Raw genomic sequence first — 23,195 nt, 5'->3', positions numbered from 1 at the left:
TCTGCAACCCGATGACTGCTGCCCCGGGCAGTAGCCCTCTCCTCTCCTCTCCTCTCCTCTCCTCTCCTCTCCTCTCCTCTCCTCTCCTCTCCTCTCCTCTCCTCTCCTCTCCTCTCCTCTCCTCTCCTCTCCTCTCCTCTCCTCTCCTCTCCTCTCCTCGGGAGGGTGGCTCCTAAGGGCACACAATTTTACCACGGCCAAATTGCATTGAATTCGCTCTGGTTTGGCTTTGGGTTTCCCTCTTAGCCCTTCTGTCAGCACACAGGAGGGAGCTCTTCCCAAAACCCTTGCCTTGAAACATTGTGTTATCGATCCTCCCGGCATGTCAAGACACCACCTCCCTGCTCCCCCCTGCTAATTGCAAGATAAACCTGGATTTGAGGAGGGATGGCACACAATGTTTGAGTGCATGAGGGAGCTAAGGGACACCAAACATGGAGAACCAGAACAGGGACACCCAGTGAGACAAGGGGCTAGCGGTGAGGTCCCCGGAGAGTACTGGGAATTGCAATGTTCACTGCACGGACCCATTGGCTTGAGAGGAGTGGTGGATTTCTTTATGTTACAAGAGCTGACATGCCCTCAGATTACCTGCCAAAAGCTGAGACACGAGGGAGAGGACAAGGACACCCCCGTAACGCTTCTCCTCCTAGCAGAGCTCACACCAGCTCAGCGGCTGGTCCATCACCAGGCAAATCTGCTCTTGCGTCGAGCAGCTCCTCAGCTCTGGACACCCGAGCTTATCCTCCAAGAAAGCAGAAATCCTCCTGCGTGGGATGCCGTGCTGCTGGCACAGCCACACACACCAGCTTCCTATAGGTTATATTAATATTTTTTGTTGTATGTCATTTATGAGCTGCAGACTCAGAAACGCTAATTTCTTGCCTTTGTCAAAAAAAGGAGCAGCTCTACATATGCATTAAAATGCAGCACACACGATTTACCTCAAACCACCCAAACTTCTTGTTCTGGTGTATTATCTGCCAGCATCCGCCCTGGGAGGCGTTACATGGCATTTGTCTGCATGGAGCCCCAGTCCGTCAGAGCCTCGGTGTTTTAGATCATATTTCCTCAATAAGACATAAGCTGTTGGAAAAAAAAGAGCAAACACCACAAAAATGAGAGGGAGCCTGTGAGCGCATATGGAGAAAAGTCAAAGCAAGTTTTGGGTTTCCCATCCATGTTCTCTTGAGTGTCTTATTAAATTTGCAAACCGACCGGAGGCAGAATGCTCCAAAGCCCAGCTGTTTCGCAGCCGTGCAGCGGGAATTGCTCTTGGCCCCACGCTGCAGTTTGTCAAACAACGTTTTCATCTTTACAGGCTCTTAATTAGCCCCTTCGTTGTTTGCCAAAACAATCTTTGGGTTTTCAGCCTGCGTGTTGGGATGGGGTGACCCTGGGTGCAGGATCCCAGGTTCCTGGATGATGCTGCCCTATTCCCACAGGACAGTTCCAGTTCCCTGTGTAGCCTCTATGGAAATGCACAGCGACACTTCCCTCTGCCCTCCCAATATTTTTTCCAAATCACTTCTAAGAAACTTAGAAACAGGCTTAAACCCCTCCTTTTTGGTTCCATTACTGCAAAGCACCAATGCTATAAACAAATGGCAACAGCTTCAAACCTCTGGGCAGAGGCTCCTCCTTTGGGGGAGACCTCTCCCGAGCCAGACTGCTCCTTGAGGCTGCCATGCTGCTCCCCCAGGAGAGCGTGGGGAACCCACAGAGCTCCATGGGGCATCAGGGGGGGCTGTGTCATGCCTGCATCTCCTGCCAGCCTCTGCAAGAGCAGGGACTGTCATGTCCCCTTCCCGCTATCCTCCAACCAGGGAGGGAAAGCGCAGGGATGAAGCAGGACCTAAAGCATCGCGGGGCTCCTAAGTGACTCAGAGGAGGAGCAGCCAAACGGCGCTCTCTTTATTGATTTATTTATAGAGAATGAGATATTAATGCAAGACCTGTTGTTTGAACCGGTTTCTTCTCACCGTGCCGAGAGAGAAGCCCTGCTGTGCCCGGGTGTGTGTGCGTGCAGGCGTGTGCAGAGTGCTAATCCCTGCCCGGTCCCCTCCTCACTCCATCTGTTCCTTCGGATGATTCGCTTTGACTTCTCAACTTCCTATTCCCTTTCCCCGCTCTGAGCAGGGAGCGGCTGGCAATTAAAATACTAGCAGGGGGGAAACGTTTCATAATGCACATGATTATTCCTTTAGCCCAAGGAATTTTAATTAGCTGAAAATGCAGAACAAATTTTTGCAGGTCGGACCCTGCAGCCTGGAGGTGAGACCTCACTGGCTGCCTTCTCCTGACTGCAACGTGCCTCGGACGGTCCATTATTACATGGCCAGATCTTGTGCCGCCAGATTTTCCTGCAGTTTCATTATTACTTTTATGTCCACAATTTTATAACACACAGGCTTTACAGCAGGGTATTTTTTGTGATGGGTTTTTATCTTGGTTTTGGTTTTTGTTCCATAGCATAACAAGACGATGGGATTTATGGGCAACTCTGGGTTTTCTGTTACTGCTTTTCTTAGCAAGATCATCACTTTTGTCACTACCCATGCTGGCCTTTCTCTCCGGCTTTGGTGGTCCCCAAGAGACGCAGCCACCATTAGTCTCCAGCTGTTGTTCGAGCAACCCGAGCGGTGATCACACAGGAGCTGTTGTAGCTAAATAAAAGTTTCAAGAACAGCAGGGTTTTAAAAGTCTTCTGAGGTATTTCTGCTGTCATCCATTAACACTGGCTTGGGCAGAGCCCTGCTTACAGGGTACAGTGGGAAAAAGCATCCTCAGTTGGAAGGCTAAGGACTAACACAGCAGTCTTGAACGGCCAGCCAGGGACTGAGAAAACAGCTGAGAGCTGCAGCAAAGCCAGGAGCTATAAACTGGCAAAATGATAAAAAGAAGTGGGGTGTTACTCCTTAACGATGCCAAACTCAGGACCCGGGCAGCAAAGGCGTGAGACAGTTCCAGGATGTGCCCGAGCTGCTCTAGGAGGAGCTGCCCCATGGCTGAGGAAGCAGAGGCTCTGCCCGGCCATGAATTTGGGGCTGTGATTTTGGGGGCAACGGCCGTGAAGGCTGAGGGATCCCTGGAGGGCAGAGGGCATGAACCTTCCTGCAGTTTTGTGATGAAGGGAGAGCAAAGAGCATCCTGCAGCTGAGATCGTGGTGAGAATTTGGGAAAGCCCTCGCCGGGCAGCCAGCAGCCTTTGCAGGCTGATTCTTAATCCAGCCCCATCTCAAAAGCACGGCTCTTAAAACACAGTGTTTTAGCTTAAGTGGGCTAATGAGATTCACTCGTTAAAAATCCCACCAACCCGCCCACCCACCCACCAGGCAAGAGTGTGAGGATAAAGATCCAGCAAAAATCTCCTCCCCCCTTGATTTTGGGGAGTTAACACTTGAGTCTTCTGATTTCCTTTAGCCAGAGCCCCAGCGTGGGCACTGAAGGGCGAAGGGACGTGGGTACCACAGACTTTCTCCTTCAGCATCTTTCAAGGAAGGACAAGGGCCAAACAACTCTCTTTTTACACCCTCGTGTCTAACAATTTGCAGAGTCGAGGACATTTCAATGCTTTTGCATACACTTTGCAAATATTGCCGTACACGTTTGTCCAAATACTGTATTTTTTTCCCCTCAAGAGAAAAATCTGTTGCGATGTGGTCCATGACAGTGCTAAGACAAGTGCAGGGACTGGAGGTGTCCCTTCCAAGGGTTCATTGCCTGGAGCTGTGTTTTAGCTTAGCAATTACAAGATGATTATCTTGCAATTCCTTCCCTGGAAGATGCCGTAGGGGAATCCCTGGGGGTTTTACACCAGGGGCACCGATCCTGTGTGATCACCGCTCGCTCGGGTTGCTCGAACAACAGCTGGAGACTAATGGTGGCTGCGTCTCTTGGGGACCACCAAAGCCAGAGAGAAAGGCCAGCAAGAGTAGTGACAAAGTGCCACTTCTCGCACCGACAACCCCCTCCTTACCACTCAAACAAAAAACTTAAAGTAAATTTCTAGAGGATCCCGTAGCAGGAGCTCTCCTCTCCTCCTCCCCGCAGCAGCCAGGGCATGGCAGGGCTGAATCTGCCCTCCGGCAAGATGAGAAACTGCTCATTGGGCAGTGTAAATATTTCAGCCACGTCTCTCCCATGTGTGAGTGCCCTGTCCACTCCTGCGGACGTGCCGCCAATTCCCCAGGGTCCTGTGCAGAAGCAAAACCAAGCCGCCGGCCCTGAAGAGAATGCAGCCAGAATGTCACCAGTTTTCAAGGAAAAGTTAAAAAAAAAAAAAAAAAAAAAAAGGTGAAGGAATCACGTTTTACTACTCCTAAAGCCCGGCTGGGCTGGCTGTGAGTCGCTTGTCTCTGCGCAGGGCTGAGGCCAAGCTGGGACAAACCGAAGCCAACACAAGCCGGGATGAAGTGACCATCTGAGCAGCACTTTGCTCCGCAGCCAGCCCCGGGGGCATGGCCAAGGTGGTGCGTTCAGACCCTTGATCTGTGCATCACCAGAGCGCTGGACCTTTGAGGAGATTATAGACCCAGGTCCCTGGGGACGGTCACCAAGGCCTCTTGTGGCCATCCGTCATTGGAAGCTGTTCAGGCTGGCAGCAGGGCAAAGTGTCACCCACACACTAAACTCTGGGGCTTTCTGGTGGCTGACAGGGACACACACATGGCCTTAATGGGCTAGAGACACTTGCTCGTGGCCCCTGGACCAGGATAAAAATAAAAGTCTGGAGCAGAGGAGGTTTAGGGGAGCTGCTGGAATGCGCGTCCCAACTCCAAGGGCAGAGTAGACAGAGGGGGATTAAGAACAGAGACAAATATCTATCAGAAATGGTTTGGTAGAGCTGGTCCTGCCCCAGAGCTGAGGGGGGTGATACCTAGTGATCCCTTCCTATGAAATCTTCCTGTGGAAAATAAAAAAAAAAGATATTCATCCTAGATTCAGTGGTGACACATAACCTACATCAACAAGGCATTATCACAGCATTAGCAAAGCCTCCCTCCCCAGAATTGCTACCAGCTGGGACAGCAAGACATTATCCCATTATATTTGGGAACGAGATTAGAAATTTCGTATGGTTTCCCTGCAAGAGGCAAAGCAAGTAGGGCTGGTTTCTTTGGCAGGGCCACAGAAAAAGTCAGAGGAGGAAGGGGCCGGGCTTTGCCAGCACTGGGTGACGCGGGGCAGCAGCGAGGGATGCTGATGGAGTGCAGCCGAGGCTATCTCCTCCCTGTGCCAGGCATCTGCAGGACACAGCTGCTGCAGGACCAAAGCCAGGCTGGGCTGGTGCAACGCAACCCAAACCCAATCTGTTAAGCAGGGAGAAATTACAGAGAAATGACATTTCCAGCTTTAGAAGAGAGAGTGCGTTTTATGGGAGGAGTTAGCAGAGAGATGAGATGCTCAAAGGGGTGTTTGCTATCAGCAATCAAAAAGAAAGGGGCAATCAAAAATAAAGGGGGCGAGAATGTGGGATAGAAGCAGAGCTGTAGACACGGGTAAAAGAAACCTTTGGCAGAGACATAGCTCAGCATTCATCTTTCCCAAACTGCTGGAGGGCTCGGGCTGACCTGGGCATCTCTGTCCTTCATCCCACAGGAGACTGATAGCAGCTCCAGAAGGAACAACACCTGTCCCTAGCAGCCGGTGGTCAAAATAATAATAATAAAAAAAAAAAAAAAAAAAAAAAAAAGGAGGCAGAAAGCAATCGAAGCCCAGGAGAGTGAGGTGAATTTAAAACCAGGCAGGAATTTCCCGGGAGACCAGTTTGCTGGCTGAAAATGCCACTCTCATAAAAATGAAAATTTTTCCATGGGGAATATTTCAAGATTGATGAAAAATTATGAGTTTCCTCTGGGAGAAGGGGTGGGAGAAATGAAGACATTCACCTAGTCCCATTTCTGCCTTCAGGGAGAAAACAAAATTAATGGGCATTGGTTGAGCAGTCACACGTTGAGCCGAGAAACCCCACTGAGCTCTCCTAAAGCTTTTTCCACCCGATCTGAATATCTCCTTCCGTGAAAAAAATAATCTGATATCACATTTTACCCCAATTCAGGTCAAAAATTGGCTTCAAAATCACATTCTTGAGCATAGGATGGGATTTCATTTTCCAGCTGGCAGCAGCAAACTTGCATCAGCAAAACCTGTGCTCTCTGCAGCATGCCGTGCCCTGCCCAGCCTGCCCCAGTGTCACCAGTCTAATTAGCTGCTGTCCCCAGTGCCTGTGGCTCAGCTTAACCTCATGCGAATAAATCCTGCTGTGTCGGCTGAGCCGGACTCCCGCTTGCACCAGAGAGACATCAGTGCCTTTCTCCCCATTTTTTTTCCCAAGATTTCAGCCTGACAGAAATGAAAGCTCAGAAGACAGCCCCAGATGGATTCATACCTGCCTCGGTCACTCCATCTTATCTTAGGAGGAAAATGGGAAAGAAGGGACCTGTGGGAAACAAATCCTCCGCTGACCCTTGGTGTGTGGCTTTCCAGGCTGCCAGTGTCTGCCTGGGAGTGGGATTAATACCCATCATGGGCATTTTGGAAGTGAAGAACACCCTCACCAGATTCAGGAGGTTGCAGAGAGGGGCCAGGAGGGCCGCATGGGGGTAGAAAACACAAAGACAGGCTGGCAAAACTGGGCTCTAGGCTCAAAAAGAGCAGGTTTGTAACAACACGACAATGAGAAAAGTGATGGCAAGGAAGGGAGGTATTGGTTCTTCATCCTCCGCTGGGCAGGACAAGGTGGGATGGACTGAAACAGCAGCAAGAACATTTGGGGTTAGACATCAGGGAAACCCTTTATGGGCAGCGATGAATTCTGGGGTGGGTTGGTTGGGGAAGAAGACAGATGCACTGTCATTGTGAAGAACAAGCCAGATGCACCTCTCCAGAATGACGAAGGTGGAGCTGGTCCCGCCTGGCTGCATGGCTCTGGGCTAGACAAATTGCTGAGGTTTCTGCTGCTCCACTTTCCACTGGTCCAGCCCAGGGTCTGACCCTGCCTGACGCCCTGGGGGGGATCAGTTTATAGCCACTTTTATCACTTTACCACTTGTTTTCCCAAATGACAGCAGCACCCACGGAAAGCTTGAGCATCCAGGTGGGACCCCATGGAGGGAATTGGATTTTGTGAGCCACAGGCAAACCTGCACATCTCTGTGTGAGCTAAAAGTACTGCATCCAGCTCTGGAGGCCCCAACATAAGAACAACATGGACCTGCTGGAACATGTCCAGAGGAGAGCCACGAGGATGATCCGAGGGCTGGAGCACCGCTCCTATGAGGAGAGGCTGAAAGAGTTGGGGCTGTTCAGCCTGGACAAGAGAAGGCTCCAGGGAGCTCTTATTGCAGCCTTCCAGTACCTAAAGGGGGCCTACAGGAGAGCTGGGGAAGGACTTTTTACTCGGGCATGTAGCGATAGGACGAGGGGGAATGGCTTTTAACTGGAAGAGGGCAGGTTCAGATTGAACATTAGGAAGAAGTTTTTCACTTTGAGGGTGGTGCAGCACTGGCCCAGGTTGCCCAGAGAGGTTGTTGAGGCCCCATCCCTGGAGGTGTTCAAGGCCAGGCTGGACATCGCCTTGGACAACCTGGTCTAGTGGGGGGTGTCCCTGCCTATGGCAGGGGGGTTGGAAATTGATGATCTTCAAGGTCCTTTCCAATCCAAACCATTCTATGGTCTATGATTCTGTGAAAAGGGCTGGCAGCATGCATGGCTGGACGCAGAGAGTGGGGACAAGAACACCCACTTGCAAATCTTGCATGGGCACAGACATGACTTGGAAAATACCTTGGAGAGATTTGCTGAAGAAAAGATTTTCTTGGTTTGCTCCATCAACTGGATGAGGAATCTGCAACTGGTATCTCAAAGCACTGAAGGGATCACTTTCCCTTTGGATATATGATCAGGGACTTCTCCAAAAAGATAGTAGAAGACAGCCAGAACATTTTCTCCCAAGAAAAAGAGCAGTGCCAATGGGCAGGACTGCATCTACCAGGCTGACCTGCATTTCCCTGCATCCCACAGCTGTGTCCTGCTCCTTCTGCCGTGGTTCAGCCACAAGCTAAACCTGCCCCATCGTCACAGTTTAGGCTGGACTGGCATCTAAACAAGTGACAAATGCTCTCTTTTAACCTCTCTCCCTTCCCAGAAGAGAAGGGAGAGAGAATAAGGGAGAGAAACTTACGGGTTGGAAAAAAAAAAAACACTACAGCAGCTTTAATGAAATATTAACAATCAAAAGAAAAGATCATAATATTAATAAGAAAATAACAAATAATAAAATAGTTAAATGTATACAAAACCAATATCAAGCTTGCAGGATGATGATCACATCGCTGGCAGGCACTAGGAAAATCCCAGACTGGATTCAGGAACACAGGGATTGGAGTCAAAGGCAGAAGAACAGAGAGAGTCCTCCTCGGGTGCCAGCCATTGAAGCAAAGACCCTTTTCGATCCCTCAGCTTTATACTGAGCATGAGGCAGATGGGATGGATTACCCTGTTGGTCAGTTTTGGGTCACCTGTCCTGTCTCTCCTCCCCACAGGTGTGACCCCTTTACACTCTTCTGCCCCCAACCCTCCAACTCGGTGCATAACAAGGTTAGCTGATTTTGGCTGACCTAGCAGTAAGTGAAAGCAAGAGTCTCTCCGCGCGCCATTCCTTAGTATTAACTATAAACATCAGGCCTGATCGGGGCTAGAAGCAGGCACTGTCTGAAAAACATGCTGTTAATTTCAGAGAGTACAGTCAGTTAGAAGAGACTTAACTGAAAAGTAAAATTACTGAAAATAAAATTGGTTCCATTCTACCTCAAACCAGGACGCCCATCCACGCCGAACCCGCTTCCCCATAGCAATGAGCAGCGGTGCGCTCGGGGACAGGGTTTCATCTTGCTCTCGGGGTAGAGGAGGGGAGTGGGAGGGATGCGCGGGAGGGGGTAACCCTGCTGCTACGGAGTTTACCGGCCTTTTATGGTGCCTGATTTTTGTCATCTGCAAAACTATCAGCTGAAAACGTCAAATTAGTGCTGTTAGTCCACTGCGCGGCTCTTATCTGTGTCTCTCAGGATGGAAGACACTTCAAGATGATTATTGTTCCCCACTGCTCCTGAAATGAAATCGGCCCTCCTGGAGCGCTAAAAGAGAACCAAGAAATTGTTTGCCTGAATTTGCATGAAAAGCCTTGGAGACATAATGAAAGGGAGTGACAGGCCCGGTGTCACCTTCTGCCAGCTAAATGACGGAAGAAAAATTTTCCTTTGCATTTCTGCATCATTTTAGGGCATTGATTCCCTCTTCTGCCCCTTTTCCCCACCCGCCCCCGAGCCCTGTACATCTGCCCCCCCCCGACTGCCATGGGGGCTGCCTGCTTCGGAACCTGGATGATACTTTGCCACCCAAGGAAGGATAGTCTGTCCCCTACAGAGATGTGGACCCTATTCCCAGCACCACAACAGTGTCTGTGTGCCCAGGGACCGGCTCTCCCGCCTTCACCCCAGGGGCAAAGTGGGGTTGTCCCTGCTCTGAGACACCCCATCCTGCTGTAGCTTTTCCCCAGTTTAGGAAGTCCTGTACAGTAGAAAGGGGCGCAGTGACACTAATTCAAGTCCCAGCCACTCCATCATTGCAGCTTGATACTTTCCTTTTGATCCACTCACTCGGCTGCGAGTAAGCAAGGCAAACACTCTCTCATGGGATGGACAGACAGATGTCTGCTTCCAGGGCTCCTCCTCATCGCCACGGGATTGTCAACCCAAACCTGCAACACCCTGTATGGGGCAGGAGCTTAATGATGGGGGTTTGCTGGTGAAACACCCACAGCATCGAGGCAGATGCTGCTGGGGTTTGCCTGGGGAGAGGATTCTCACTGGACTGACTTTGCAACGTTTCAGCAGCCAGCTCCTGCAGTGCCCAAACGGGACTCCAAATCCAAATCCCGCTTTGCCCAAGCGTGCTTGTATGTGCGTGTGTGTGCGCTGGCCGGTGCTGGGCAGCAGGCAGGCCGTGCAGGCAGCTGCCTCGGGCCGAGCTGCAGCCAACTTCCAGCAGTGGATTTGCTCACAAGTCGTATTTTGTGAAATTGCTGATTCCCACCAGCCTTGTGGAGTTTGCCGCCTTCCCCCAGCAGTGGTTATCCCCGGCTGGTGGATTTCCTTCAGAAAGGGAGCGCCTTCCTCGATTTCACACTTGCGGAGAACACCTGGAAATCACGATGCAAACAAGACCGAAAGCTCAGAAACCTGAAGGCAAATACTGGGATCACAGAAGACGCGATTAAAACGTAGAAACTCGTGATCGGTTTGGTTTGGGTCTGAGAGAGAAGACAAAATGCTCTGCGTTGTTTCATCAGGGCAGTACTGGGCCATCTCCTCCCTGGTGACTGTGGGTGCTGCTTTTGGAGATTCCAGCCTCTCCAGCCCCTCTGTGCCCAAAAAACTTCATCCCACACAGGTCTTCCCTCTCCTGCCTCCCCAAAGGGCTGCTCAAGCACCAGCACAAATGCTCTGCACGGGTGCAAATGCCTCCAGCTGGAGGTGCAGGGACCTTAATTGACTTTGTTTCTGTTTTAATCCATACACAAGGAAACGTCCCAGAGGTGGGACCAGCTCTTGCTGGGATCGCTCCCTCAGTCTCAACTTTTATTCCTGAGCTGATTCCTGCAATTCTCCTGGTGTGGCATCTTCTGCTGCCAATTACCCGGCGCAGGGCTCACAGACTGCAGCCCATCTAATGAGAAAAGGCTGTTCCCCTGCGCCGGCAATGAAGGGCAAGGGGAGGGAGAGCGACCGGGCTGGCGAGCTGTGAAAGCATCCACTGTGTCAGGGAGGGAGGTTCAAAGCAGCAATAATTCATTGCCTGGAGATTTCTTCCCCTCTCATAATTGGGGGGGAAGGCGGACGTAAGCCCCCACTCAGCAGATGGGTGGAAACGGCCATTTCAAAGACAGAGACTTTGGCAGGGGACCCCAAAACTGGCCCGGGGCAATGACAAGGGGGGTGCAAGGGCTTCATGAGCTCTGGCTCACATGGTCAGTCTCGCGGGACCCGCTCCCTCGCCATACTGCCACGGCCTCAAAACTCTCTTTCTTCTTGAATAGTAAATTGGTCCCAGCCATGCCCAGCTCCAGGGTCATCGGAGCCGCTGTCACCTTGCTCAACCGAGCAGACATCCTCAGGTTCAGAAAGCAATGCCTCTGAACCCTAGAAACCCAAGTTTTGGGGCACTGTGTTTTCATTTGCGTGGTGGGAGGTGGGGTTGGGAGATCAGCCCAGGTAAGGAGCACAGGCAGGGAGGGGTGTTCGTGTGATGCTCTTCCTGCTGTGATCCGTTTTCTCTGCTTTAACAGCAGGCTCAGGAGATGGCAGGAGCGCCAGCCGCCACTGCCAGCTGCAGCAGGGCTTTTGGGGGCGATGCAGCGGTATGGCACACAGAGGATGTGAATCTGCCCTGCCACAGGGCTGCATTTAGAGTGTTTAATCCTGGCACCTCACTAGCTGTGGCTCTGTGAGGGACCCAGCGGGGTCTGCCACTTCATATATGTTCCCATTTCGCCATCACCCTGCCCAGCCGGCATTTTTGCCTCAACATCCACATTGGTTTGGGGAGCTCTGGAAGGGCTTTGAAGCATGGCGGCAGCTCCCTGGCCACAGGTGAAGTTTTGCAGGGCTGGTCTGAGGATGCCTGGTGGCAGCAAGAGGGATGGATGAGCACTCATGTTGCATTGTGCCGTCTCTGGGGAAGGGATTCCCATCCACAGCAGGGCTCTGAGTGACAAAACACAATGGAGCAGCCAGCATCTGCTGGGGCATCCCTGTGGGAGGAGAGCCAATATGGGGCTCCCACCATGGGGACCCTGTGGGACATCATCTTGTCCGTCACCCTCCCACACCCTAACACATCTGCCCCAGTCCCAGCAGAGCAGCACTATCCCCTTTCCCAGATGGACATCTCCCAGGCACAACATGGGTGGCATCCACAGCAGACACGAGGTCCCACAGCGTGTTTCCTCCAGGTTTCTGCCTGCTTTTTACTCTCTGCAACAGCTTCTGCCTTCCCTTGCAGGGACCAGGAACCCACAGCCCATCTGTGCTGGCAGCATCCCACCCCACACAGGGTCACAGGCAGGCTGCGGAGCATCTGCACGCGGGAGAAAATACAACCGGAGTCACACAAGTGTCTTCATGCCACTGCTCGGAGAAACTGTGCTGAAACATTCTCCCTCTTCACTATTTTTCCCACCTCCAGCAGCGCAGTGGGAGTTTTCTTGCTGCTTCACCTCCCACGGCCAAGCGAAGGTGGGATGTTGTGTAACAGGCGCCCTCGGGAAGGGAAACTGAGTCACGGCGTGGGGGGGTCAGGGTCCATCCCCCCTATTTGATGGAGGGGAACATGGGAGGGCACTGAGCAAGCCCAGCTTCACCATCACTATGTGGCTGCAGGAGCCCCCTCTGAACTGGAGCTCGGGCGCAGCGGGGAGCATCCCTGCAGCAGACCTCGTTGCCATGGTGGGGAATAAACCTGCCTGGAGGGAGAGAGAGGAGAATGTGTAAACAGCCATTGCATCCCTGGGAAGGCTCGTATGCTGCGGCTGGCTGCAGGGGGAAAAAATCAGATGGAAAAATAAATGGCTGGGAATTAGGAGGGAGCTCTCGGAGTCAAACAGAGGGACCAAAAAGCCTGACTACAGAGTCAGAGAAGGAAACAATTAAAACTCTTGCGGTTTGGTGGTGAAATGAAAGCAGCATTACAGTGGGAAAATGTATATATAGCCAAGGAAGACTAGATAGCGGTCATTGTGTTATGGAAGATGTGAAATGTGAAGAATGCAAAAAGCAATATGAAAATGCCAGGGAAAAAAACATGCCTGGAAGGGCTAGGGGCAATAGGAAAGGAGATTTTAAAATTATATTTGTATTATTACAGACAAATGCTTAATAGAGATGGCAAAATTTCTAATGATGATACGTACCAGGCAGAAACAGGAGCAAATATTTCTGTTTGGTATTTGGAAATGACCAGGCAGCTATATTTGTCTCACGTTGGGCTGCTGAAGCGCTTTCTAGTTCATTAATGATGTGTCCTTATTAAATATCATCTGCCAGGAAAAAACACTGGAGAAGCGGTAGGCCAGGGTGCCTTGGCTCCATGCCCTGCCCAAGCTGCGATCACAGGTCCTGGAGCAAAGCCCGGAGCTGGGGATGCTGCAGGAGGTAAAGGGGGGGATAAAGGTGAGTCAGCTCCCAGAGAGGCGATGTGGGATGACCCAGATCGGTGCTGCCTGCTCAGGCTGGCTTTAATCCTAGGCAAAATAAAAGAGAAGCTGATGTAAGATTCAATTAATAAAGAATTAAAGGATAGGAATCTAATTAATGCCAGTCCACGTGGTTTATAGAAAACAATGTCTTGCCAAACAAAGTTGGTTCATTCTGTGATGGGATGATGGGTGGGATTAGCAGAGGTGACCGCGCGCTGCACCAGCACACGTTTTGTGGGGCCCTGGCTCTGAACTGGAGGGTGTTCTGGTCCTCCAAAACTGATGCAACGCCTGTTAGCAGAGGACACACAGTCAGGAAGAAATCTGTGCTACAAGCAGCTCACAGCATCACAAGGACCCTCACACTGCACAGCCCCAGCTCCCCCAGGCTCCTGGCCCCCTGGCAACCTGCGGCTGTGGCATGCACACCGTGACACGCACAGGGACGCTGCTCTGCCAGCCCGTAAGCTCTTAAGGGTTGGTGTTACCCATGTTAATTAAGGTAGAAGAAGGGGCTGCGCATTTATCGAGGCCAGAAGGATGCTTCCCACACTCGCTGGGGTGCACAGGAGGATTTTGGGGGCTGGAGGAGAGTGCTCCAGTGTGCGGAGCTGGGGTGCAAATGGGTGCTGTCTGCAGGGATGAGGGCTGTGATGCTGGCTGCAGAGGACGTCTGTCCATGGGCAGTGGTCAGTGTCGCTGCTCTCCCCGATCCGCCAGCACACACACAGCCAAATCACAGACCCGCAGACGAGGCACAGCGAAGGGGACAGGCATTGGTGTCATGTCTGGTAGAGCCACGTACATCTGGTATTCGGCCCAGAAAGTTAATCCTGTAGCTGGGCTGCTCCCCCACCCCCAGCACAGCATGAAGGTGCTGGTGGGCACCAGGTGGGCATCGCTCACACCCCCCGTCCATGGCAGGGGGTTTACCAGGGACTGCACATTTCTGCTATGCTGCACATCACTCCGTATTCGCTCCAGGGGAGGAATTATCCTTACAGGAAAACACAAAGATGTGCTACTCCAGCGGGTCCCAATGTAGCTGGCACCTCACCTAGAGGTGCAGCACCAGAGGGGGACTGCGAGAGTTGCTTGCAGGGCAGCGTGGGCTAGAAAAGTCCCTGTGTCAATGGGAAAGGAATGGAGAAAATAGTTTCTGTTCAAGGCACGGGAGCAGAAGAGAAGAGGGAAACATCGCGGCGGTCCCAGCATGTGTGGGAGCACCCTGGTGCCATGATCCTGGCCGACAGTGAGCCCCTGCGAGGCTCTGTTCCCACACGGCTGTCCCCACCTCAGGGACCATGTCCCCAGGTGGGGAGCAAAGAGGTACATCTGCGTTGGTTTTATCTGTGCTCCGGGGCTCAGCCCGCTTCAGCCTCATTGCGATTCCACGTCCTCGTGGTGTCTCCTGACACTGGATCATTTACAATGCCCAGGAGGCAAATACAATGAGTCATTATTATTAGTTAATGAAGCATCCAAGCACTAAACCCACAGTCTGCCGAACGGATGAAGAGCTCAGGCTGAATCCGATTTACCACGCATCTCGCTGGCTGCTCTGGCAGCGACGGAGCTGCCGCCTACCGCAGCCCCCCGGCCCCTTCCCCGCCACTGCAGATGCAGGCAGCAGCCAGGCGCTGGCAGGGAGCGGGGCCGGGAGCATCCATCCTGCTGCCGGGGCTGGCGAGCAGTGCTGTCTCTCCCCACTGTGTCAGCTTGCAGATCAGCGACCACCAGTAAGGCACCAGTATCTCCCCTCCTGCAGTGTCATGGGCTTGGAAGGGCAAAGTCCTGACACAGCACCGGCTTGGAAGCCACCAGATTCAAATCCACTGGCCCCAGGGGACAAAGGGCCCTGGTCTGCATTTTGAGCCTGCACCAAGGAGACCCGGGGGACAGGGACAGTGGAGGCGTGAAGGACACGACAAGTCCTTGGCCAGCAGCACAGATAACGCAGATTCTCTTAGGCTGCATCTCCCTTCCCAGAAGGATAAATATTTGATAACAAATTACTTTGAAGATAATCCACTTAATCCTTTGACATGTCTCCAGGTTTCACTGTAATTAAAGTGTGATTAATTTTCTGAAGAAAAGCTAAAACCCCATGCCTCTACTCACCCCCTGTCCCCAGGGTGCAAGTGAGGGGCTCAGCCCCATGACAGGAACGATGGGGTCCTGCAGAGCCTGCTGCCAGTGGCCAAGCAAAGCCCAGAATTGGACCCGCACACATCCTGCAAGGCTCAAACCACCAAGCTTGGAGCAAGGACATGAAAGCCAGACATGCCTCCGGCACTGGGAAGGGCAGACACAGGCGTGCAGCCCCTTGGAGCTGCTCACCTAGATGTGTCCCTGGACTGGGAAGGAGCTTTTGACCCCGTGTCACCTCCCCCTAATGTCTTCCCTCAGAGCCTCACCTCCCTTAGCCCTCGTCCTCTGTCCAAAGCAGCTGATATCCCACTGGTGTCCTTTTTGTAGGGCTGGGGTCTCCAGAGCTGGTAGGATGTCCACCCCATGCCCTCCTGCATCTCCCAAGGGCTGGTGCAGCTCCACACTGGGGGTTTCAGACGCTCAGCCCTTTAACCCCACCTTCATAGAGGCAAAACCATATCATAGGGTGTTTGTTCGTAGTGGGGAGCTGCCAGTGCAGAGCTGGTGTGGGCCAGGGAGCAGTGCAGAGGGGACATGTGCGGGCTGTGCCCCGCTGATGGAGCGGGATCACCTTTCCATTCCCCAAGCACCAAACCCAGGGTTGACTCAGCTGATCAAAAATAGAGAGTGAGGGGAGGTGTGAAAGCCAGAAAAAAAAAAAAGGAGAAAGGGAGAAAAAGAAAGAAAACTCAACCAACCTGACTAAGGCAATCTGCATCCACCTCCGCCTCCCCCGAGGTCCCGGAGCCCGGGGAGGGGGGACCCGGCTCGTGTAAGAGTATTTCAGAGCTGAGCCGTTGTGACATCTCCCCCAAGGTCCCAGCCATGGCAGGGCTGGTCCCCACAGGGCTGGTGGCAGCTCTGACGTGGTGTCACACTTCGCAGCACACCAGGAGGGGATCCGAGGGGTGGGGATGAGGGTGCTGGCAGCAGTTGATGTCATTAGAAGTGGAGGGTAGGACCCTCCCTCTGCTCCTCACTTCCCAGCACAGGGACTCAGACACTCAGACACCATGAGGTGCATCCCTCGTTCCCAGCTGTTTCCCTTGTCCCGCAGCTGTTTGCAGCAAAACCAGATTGGTTTTTCTGGCTTTCTGCTGGTCAGTGTTGAGTGGGACAACCCAGGAAGCTCCAGCTTCCCTATGGACCATCACTGACCCAGATTTGGGCAGTGTCCTTGAGGCAGTATGGGCTGACCTCAGCCCAGTCCCATGTGTGCCCCGTGGTCCCACTGTCCCCTGCCATTGGGGTAGAGTGGAGGAGAGGACAGAGGTAACCCTGGCTGCCGGCACTTAAATATTCCCCTTCACTCGTGGCAGAGCAGCTTTCCCGGCCAACACTGGGAGGATGGACCTTGCTGCATCCAACTCTGACTCTTGGTCCTGCACGACCAGTGTCACCACCTTGGTCTTCCTAGGCAATTTCTCAGGACTGAAGCCAACTCCTTTCCACCTGGGTTTCAATCCTGGATGCCCTGAAAAGTTCCCAGTCCCAGCAGAGTCCAAGAGGAGAGAGCTGAGCAGCCAGGAGGGTAAAGCTGCAGGGAAGGAGTTGATGGGACCTGCCCCTGCTTGGGGGCATGTCAGCACATCACAGGCATGAAGCCACCACCCTTGGTGCCAGGCAAGCCAAGCTGTCCATACCAGCCAGGAGAACATTAATTTGCTTTGCCCACATCTAATGAGGACGTGAATCCTGGCTAAAATTAACACTGTGCCAGTCCTGGTGGGGCTTTCTTTATTATCTGTCCCAGGATAGTTGTATCTCCAGGTCAACTCTGTTAAGAGAAGCTTTGGAGGTTGGGACCATTCGTCGTAGAGTAAAATCCCCCTGAGCGCAGGGAGCGTGTGAGAGTGGCAAAGAGCCACACTTATCAGATAGTTCAGCCCAGTGCCGGCTCTAAGGATGCAGATGAAGCTGCATTACTCAGAATATTGGGGTTTGCTATTGAATCCCAATAGCCGGCCAGCACTTTTGAAGCAGCAAACAGAGCAGGCACCTCCCTGCAAGCTGGGATGTTGCCCTGGAGCCACTTCTGCAGCAGGCACGCATGCACGGACGTGAAAATTTGCTGGAGAGAAAGAGCCAGTTGGCAAAGGCTGCCAAATTGTCAATGGAAAAAGAGTTACGCTGCTGAAGGATCAGTTATTCAACAGAGATGGCAGCTTCATTGCTGGGATGAATCAAAGAGCCGTGTCAGCCCGTGGCAGGGGGACTCTCTGCCCACACGGCCGTGCAGCCGTGGGGGTACGTGCTGCTGTGAGCCGTTGGCGCGATGCTGCGCTCTAAGAGCACAGTCTTTTTCCAATAAAATATTACTAGCTTTTGCATCATGAGGTTTGGGGGTTTCATTAAATTATAATGTTAAGGAATAAAACTCAGCACATTCCTGGTTTTTGTCTTGCTGGTACTCAGCACAGCGCAGTCTGCGAGGTAAGTGAGCTCTGCTCTGAGTACTTTGCTTTTGCTGTACCCCAGGGTAGCCCCAAGGAAGTGAAGAAACTGTTGCTTTCATAAGCCTTCCTCCCTTTCTCTTTCCTCCTCCTCTTCCCCCCAGCGAGCTCAGATTCCCAAACAAAACCAGGCAAAGAAACTCCCATGATGGTCACCGACAGAGCCCGCTCCCATCACCCAGCTACAGCAAGGAGCTGTATTTTAGGGGTCCCCCCGCTGGGCTTTCTGCATTTCTCCCTCCCTTTACAGCACCTGGACGAGCCGTACTGTGAAAGACCAAGGGAAGAGGGATTGAAATCACCATCTGCCTTGACCAGCACCTCCAAAAGCCGCTTGACAGCGCAGCAACCCCAAAGATTCTTCCCTGTCTCCGTGTCCTGGCCGGCCGTGACACGCAGGGGACTGGCTGAGCATCCCCGCTGTCCCCTGAGCCCTGGGATGCCCCTGAGGGCTGTGCCCACACATGGGGTCCATCCAGGGCAATGCCAGCAGGCAAGTTTTGCATTTATTTCCCTTGAAAACATCTCCTTAACGGGCACTTAACATTATGCTTAAGTGACAACGAATTACACGTTTTATTTAAGAGCAGGCACAAGGAACAGTGTAATTCCCTATAGACTAATGGCACATTTCTCCTCACAGACAGCCAATTAAATATTTAATCAGCACAATAGCCGGTTAAGTATTGTATATGGGCATAAATACAACCCAATACATTTCCACGCCACATTAAGCTGAAGCTTGTAGACACTTGTCTCCCCAGCATCAGGCACGACAGCTCAGTCAATGCATCCTTCGAAAGCAGATTCTATTTATTTTGTCGTATTAAGTAGGCGTCATTTCTGCCTCGTCCCAGCCAAGCATATTAACTCTTCAGCAGCATCATATGAATAATCTGCATCAAATTGTGGATTAGGGGAAGATTGCCTCCTTCCCGCTCAGCAGCTATCTGTGAGCTGACTGCAAATTTCCGTGAATAATTTCTCTTTGGGTCGCACCCTGGAGCTGCAGCAGCAGCTGGAGGGCCATTGCTCTTCGTGCTCCTCAGATGCTATAGAAGAGATGGGAGATTCAGCAATTAGAGACACAAGCTAGAGAAAAAAGGGAAAGAAAAGAATTCTGTTTCTCCTCATTTAATGGAGACGGCTGAGGTGAAAAAGACATTAAAAATTAGGTTTTCAGACAGAGCATCCCACAGGGAAGGAGGGACGGGGCTTCCAGGGATGCACCGGAGTGCTCAGTGCTCAGAGCTCTCGGTGAAGGCGCAGCACAGGCTGTGGCTTTGGGCTTGAGTGGGGTTTCCCACGGGCAAGCGGACCCGGCCGCGAAGGAGGGCAGTGCTGGATCCGTGCGTGCAGGGCTGTGCTCAGTGCGGTATACAGAGAGAGAAACATTCATTCCATTTTCCTACCGTCTAGGAGGTGTATTCACTCCACGAGTGTCTCCTTTTGGGCTTGGTTTCTATTCAGCTTTCTTTCAGTCTCCACTTCCCAAGCTCTCATCGGCTCAATAATAAAATGTAAGAATAAATCTATTTACGGTGCATTGTTGCAAAATGAATCAATATACCCGAAGCAAAGACAAGGCCAAATCCTCAACAACTCGAGCAGGCGGCTTTGTCTCGGTTGCAGTGGGTGCTGCCTCTCGCATCGCCCCTGTGTTTCTCAGGTAAGTGCTGTTTGCAAATGCAAGGGTCGTTCCTGCTACAGAAAGTTAAGCAAAGTGGGTTATTGACAGCTTATTTTCTTTTCTGGCTTCTGAGTGACTTCAGATACAAGTCAAAATCCGCTTCTCATTTCTGCAAGCCATGGTGATCGGTGCTGGTAAAGTACAAGAAGAATATGAGCCCCTGCTTGCAGAGCTATTCTGCTCTCGGAAAAGGGGTCTTTGCTTGATTTCATGATGAGCACATAACACAGGGCATGCTGTGAGACTGCACCTAAACACGGCAGAGGCTGAGCAAGAACGGGATGTAGCGTTAAACAGCGCCTTCCCTGCTCAAGGCATTTGTAGGGTTTGCACAGCACCGAGCTGGCAGAACGCAGGCAGGGGCAAGCAGGTGCCAATCTGCCCCACGCCGGGATGGAGCTCCCAAACATCAGGGACCATTTAACTAGAGGGGCACCAGGGTAAATCCTGCAAAATGTCATTGTAAAAAGGCTTTTCAAGGTTTGTGAGCCACCCTTTGGAGAGCTGGGGGCTGTGAAAGGACAGACACTGTGTGGAGGGAAAGATCAAACTATGGGAGGGACACCATATTTTAGCTATCTTAGAATAGTTCCTATAGAAATCTTTTAAGCTACATAAAGGCTTGGGGAAAGCGAAGGCTACGTGGCTCGCTGGAGAATGACGAACAGACTGGGCACCCCAGCACTGTCCAGTGCCATGACCAGAGCTGATGGGCTTGGCCAGGCTGTGCAGGTCCACACCTTCCCAGTGAGCTGTGGTGGCCAGCTGGCGCCATGATAACGGGCTTCATGAGCTCTTAGTGCTTTAATCTCACAAGTTATTTCGTCCTCAGCCAGGCCATGAGCACGCTTGTGCCGATTACATCATCTCAGATGAAGCTTTAAGCCCCATGAACGCCACTGGTTATGTGCCCATTGCCTTAATTACAACCTGAATTTCATGAAAGGTTAATTTGATCCTAGACACAGGGAGAGACAGAGCTGGGACTCTGCCTTCAGGTACCCCCAGCCACCCTCATTGGATTCCTACTAATAAATCTCCTTCCATTAGGAAACAACAGGCAAGTGCTAAGGGTGATTTCAACTTTTCTACCTCTGTTGCTCTTAGTTCAACCTCTGCAACAGCTGCCAGGAGCCATAAATCATGGAGCACAGTCCTGGAGCTGGGGATCACTGTCTTGTAAAACAAATATCTTCCAGATTTTCTAGCACCTGATGCTGGTTACAAACTGTTGGTTGTCAGGTTCTTCCTCCTCTCTTCCATTTATTTCCCAGCCCTGCATCTCTGTTACTCCTTGTCTGCTATATATCTCCCTTTTATTGTTATTTCTTTCCCCCCTTTGTTTTAATAACTCTTTTACTGTGGATTCTTGTAAAAACAGCTGCTCTAGCCAGTAAAAAAAAAAAAAAAAAAAAGAATATCTGGAAACAGATGCCCTGGCATTACTTCAGCTGTAATCTGCTAGATTTATAATTCCTCTTCAGTTCAATATTGATTCAGAATAAAGCAACTCAAAACATACTCGCAGCTCACAGCTTTTTTTTAGTGTTTTTCTATCTTTCTTCTTCTCTGCCATGACATTTCTTTTCTCTTCATCCAAACAACTAAAAACGTACAGAGGAACAAACCAATGCAAGCTGATGAGAGACACTCAGGTGCCTGCAGAGCAGAGGGTTTATGTCTGGGGAAGCTCAAAAGAATGTTGTCAGCTGATTTTTTATTGTTTTAATTTCTTTCCTCTTGTCCAGCATTATCTACCTCCTCTCAGCATCCCCCCTTACGTCACTCCCCTGCGTTTCAGGGACTTACAGAGTCCCCGAGGTTCACACGGAGGCAGTGGCAGCCCGGCAGCCCCAGGCTGGGGCATGGTACCTGCCGGAGGATGAGGTTGTGGCCATCCCCCTCGGGGTCTGGCTGCAGGAGCCCAGGGGATGGGCACTGCGGCTCCTGACCCCATCTGCTGCTGAACGGCTGTACAGGAGTTAGCGAGTCCCTTGACACCACATTGAAATGGAAAAGATATCATTTCCCTTTGGTAAAGTGCCTTGAGAGCCCTCAAAGAAGGGCAGGAGAAAGCTATTAGCACGCTTCTTTCAGGTCTATAAAAAAAAAAAAAGCCCATTTAGGATGAATGTATTAAATATACAGCTTGTATTCCCACCGGCAAGCACAGGCACCAGGAGACCTTACAGCCTGCCTGTAAGTGGCTCGAGGGCCACACCATCCATCCACCAGCATACGGATTTCTTCTGACTTACCCTACACCAATGAGACTGTACCTAAGTGCAGAGCAGAGGGCTTGTTTGGGGCGTAAAAGAGGAATCTGCTCCTTTCAACATTTTCCCACACATCAGATGGTGCCATCTCTCTCTTACGCCTCAGTTTCTCTCAGGGCTATTTGATATGAATGGTTGGGACTATTTATGCCCAGCTCTTCCCTTCCAAGTCCGGTCCCTCCATGCTTCCTCCTGACAAAGCTCTGCCAGCCCTACAAGCCGTATCTTCCCGGCAGAGCTCTCATTCGGGTACTGTAAATTAGCCTATTGATTTCTCCTTCAGCAGAGGAGGTAGCCTGGGCTCTCTTTAGCTTGCAAAACTCCAGGTGGTCTCCAGTTATCACACCTCATCCAGACGGTACTGCCCATGCTCTCCAAGCCCAGTACAGCCCTCTGGGTTCCCCTGAAGGTTCCCCCTGGATCTCCCCTGCCCCTCTGGCTGCCTTCGCCCCCAAGAAGAGGGCACCAGCTCAAGGGCAGCACACGAAGCTCAGCAGCCACACGTCTCTGTGCTTACCTAAAGCCAGGTAGTAAGAGGCACAAATTTAGGAAGTGGAAGTAAAGGATCAGCCCTATGATAGGGTGAGAAACGTGGCTCCCAGCAGAGCTACACAGCTGCAGGGCACTTGATTTGGGGAAAGCAGGTCTCCCAGCCACCAGCCAGCCTGGCTGGCTCAGGCAGGCAAAATGTTCACCGATTCCTGTGTCAGCCTGGGGCTGGGAAACCCTCAGGCTATCATTTACATCCTTGTGCCCGGAATGGCAGAGATGCTTGCAGAGATGCTCCCAGAGGCTCTACATGAGCAGAATAGCTGCTCTCCATGCTGTCTACCTGTGGACTGGGGTGTCCTGTCCTCCTCCAACATGAGACCGTATGGTGGGGTGCGTGATTTCTCCAGCAGGCAGGAGGGATGGGAAGGCGCATGGTTTTAGCAAGCTCACAAGCCACTTTCAGCATGTTAGCTCAACCTGGAATATGCGCTACCAGGGGAAAATGTCACAGGCAGAGGTGGCTTTCTGTGACAAGAGTCCCCCCAGTCCCCAGCCAGATGTTGGACAGAGCCTGCTTTAACCAGACAGCCAACTTCTCCCGCTCTCTGCCCTGTCTGCAGCCCAGCACAGCACACGGGCAGTCCTGGAAAGCCATCAGAGAACAGCAACGGTGAAATAACTGAGTGCTTCCCCCAAAGCATCTCACGGGGCAGAGGTGGTTGTGGGTCTGGGGGTGCCCCTGTGCATCAGCACATCTTGAACATGTCAGCTGTGTGACACCGGGAGCGCCTCCCTGGATCTGTACTCAGCTCTCAACAACAGCAGTGGGTTTTGCAGCTTCAGTGTATCACATTTTCTTTGCCATCCCCTCCTTCCCA

Source organism: Vanellus vanellus (genome assembly GCF_965231255.1).
Source record: "Vanellus vanellus genome assembly, chromosome: 13".
NCBI classification, from domain to species: Eukaryota; Metazoa; Chordata; class Aves; order Charadriiformes; family Charadriidae; genus Vanellus; species Vanellus vanellus.
The sequence above is the reverse complement of the archived record's forward strand: the minus strand, read 5'-3'. Positions refer to the sequence as shown.